Genomic DNA, 2,633 nt, shown 5'->3' with positions numbered 1-2,633 from the left:
GCAGTGGGGGTGGGGGTGGGGACACAGGGAGCAAAGGCCCGCATGCATGTGGGCGCACTGAGCATGCTCCCCTTATATAGGAGTGCCCCGTGTGCACCCAGCCCCCACCCCTGCAGCAGCAAAAGGCCAGAGCACTAGCACTCTGTGGGGAGAGGGCAGAGGTGCATGGGGGCGGGGATACTAGGCTGGGGGACTTAGGTCAGTGGTGACACTACTAAAAGAGACCTCTGCTCAGTAACCAGGGGGATGGGGGCGAATCCTTGGGCAGGGGTGCGGGAGTTGGTCCATTTTACCCCAGCGGTGCCTGAGCAGCCGTGATTTGTGGGTGGGCAGACTGCTTCCCTGGGGGGAGACAAGTAATGCTCATGAGTCACACCACCCGAAATACATGCAAAAGCTGCCTCCATTGCCTTTTGCTGAAACCCAGATTGACAAGTTTGTTTGAAGTCGCCATCCACGAGGTTTATTTATAAACACACCTTAAAAAAAGTCTTGCAGGCTTCCCCTTCTCTGCCACCCGCAGCCCCCCTTGGCCAGACTCTTGGCAGGCAGATTCACTGGGAGCAAAGACACATGGGGTGTGGGGTGTGGGGGAGTTCGGTAAGGGGAAACACCACTTACTGCCTCATTCTATACAGCACCTAGTGTCAGTCCTTGACTGAATAGCCCCAATGGGGCGACGGCAGTGCCTGGCCGCCTGCTCTGGCATAAGGCCCACCAGCGGTGGCCACCCGTTCACCCCCATCGACCCCCAGCCATGGAATTTCATTTATTAAATGTCGAGGCAGCTGCTGGCAGCCCCATCACTTGGCTGTCTTTGTTTCTCTTGCTGTGTGGGCGCGTCTGGAGCACGTGGCAGCTGGAGCGTGCAGGCCACAGGAAAAACTACCTGGACTGAATCTGTGGGCACCCTGGCAAAGACAGTCTGTGTGCCCAGAGGCCAGGTCCCTTAATCCACGTCGAAGTTCCCCCCTCCCCTTCTCCTTGAGCTCTAATATTTTGCAGGGTAAGGATGATTCACCCTTTCTCTCCACTTCCTGCCCTATCTCTGAGTTGGCTCCCGATTACCTGGGAGTGGCCCAGAAATGGATCTCTTCTCCAAACTTTGTTCCCCCTAACCTCCAGCCCCCTCCCCGCCCAGCTTTTGGGCCCAGGGCTGGGGATGAAAGGACTTCAAGATTTCCCTTCGGAGTTGTCATCAGCCCAGGAAGCAGGACAGTTCAAGAGAAGTCACACACGGTTCTAAAACAATTTTATGAGGAAATGTGCAGGCATTCTTCCGGCCACTCCTAGCCATCCCTCCCCAACTCTAGCCCCCTCCCCAGCTCTGGCTGCAACCACAACACTCTGCTGACCCCTCGTGGTAGAGGGGGGCAACAGTCTCCTGTAGCCGTAGGCTGCTCCTGCGGGACGCCGGTTGGCTCCGCCCAAGCTGGAGAAAGGGGCGAGGCTGTCCACTCCTCCCTCACCCTTTCCCGCCCGGGCAGGGCACCTCGGGGTGTGGAGGAGGAAAGAAAGACCACACAAAGAAACCAGAGAGGCGCGAAGAATTTGCAAGCTTTTGCTAGCACCTCCCACGCAAACCCTTCTTGGATTGTTCTGTGTAGGGCTGGTGTGGAATCCCTTACTCCTGTCTTGTGCTAAGGTGGGTTCAAGAAGGCACTGTGCCTGGTTCTGCCACCTGTCTCTGATCGGGAAGCAACGTTCAGTTTCCAGGGTAGTATCTGTCCTTAGGTCACCACAGGAAGTAGTATCCAGAGTTTCATTTTAGAGGTGAGTGGTCCAAGAGTCTCTCTCAGTCCTTGCAATAGGGCAGCCAACGGAGACCAATTTCACTTTTATCACAGCACCTGTAGGAACCCTTCTGGAAGGACCTCTCCACCCCGGGGTTATTCAGGAAGGCAGCCACCAGTCACCTCCCCTCCTCCGGGACCACGGGGACCACGTGAGGTGGCAGTGGCAGCTGCCACCTGCTGCTTTCTCTGGCCAACCGTACTGGCTGTCCTTGCCGAGGACAGCTCTGGGGCAGGGCTGTTAGTTACCCCAGACGCACATTCTCATTCTAAGATCAACTGTAGCAGATGGAGTTAAATCTTACCATTGGCCAGGGAAGGCTACTACATAAAATTTCAAGAGCCAGACCCCTGGTTATTCTAATAACCCTTGGTACTAATGTCTCCCACTTTCCCCGAGCCCCCCTCGTTATTGGTTTCTGATATCTGGACCCCTCCTCACATTCCACCGAAGCCCAAACTCCCCCCGGAGCCACACCCTCCCCTAAGTCCTAACACCGAAGCGAGGCCTGGAGCCCCTTCCCTTGTACAAGGCAAATGCCCGCGGTCGGGTGGCGCCCCGGCCCACCGGTGTCAGGACGCTGCCATCGTTTTGGCCAGAGGCTCCCTCTCCGCTCTCGGGGGATGCGGGAGACTGTGCGGGACCCTCTGCGGCCCCGGCCACCCCCAGTTCCACGAGGCGGACTACAAGACCCATGATGCCGCAGGGCCAAGCTACTACAAACTCTACCCCGGCCGCCCACGTCCCCCTCCCCTCCGCTCCCCGTTTCCCCGCACCCCTCGGCCGCCCGGGCTATGCGGCTGCGAGAAGCCGGGGGCTGCGGGCGCGCGTCCCTGAGG

This window comes from Condylura cristata, unplaced genomic scaffold (genome assembly GCF_000260355.1).
Source record: "Condylura cristata isolate star-nosed mole 26May11 unplaced genomic scaffold, ConCri1.0 scaffold00017, whole genome shotgun sequence".
NCBI classification, from domain to species: Eukaryota; Metazoa; Chordata; class Mammalia; order Eulipotyphla; family Talpidae; genus Condylura; species Condylura cristata.
This window is presented reverse-complemented; position numbering follows the sequence as displayed.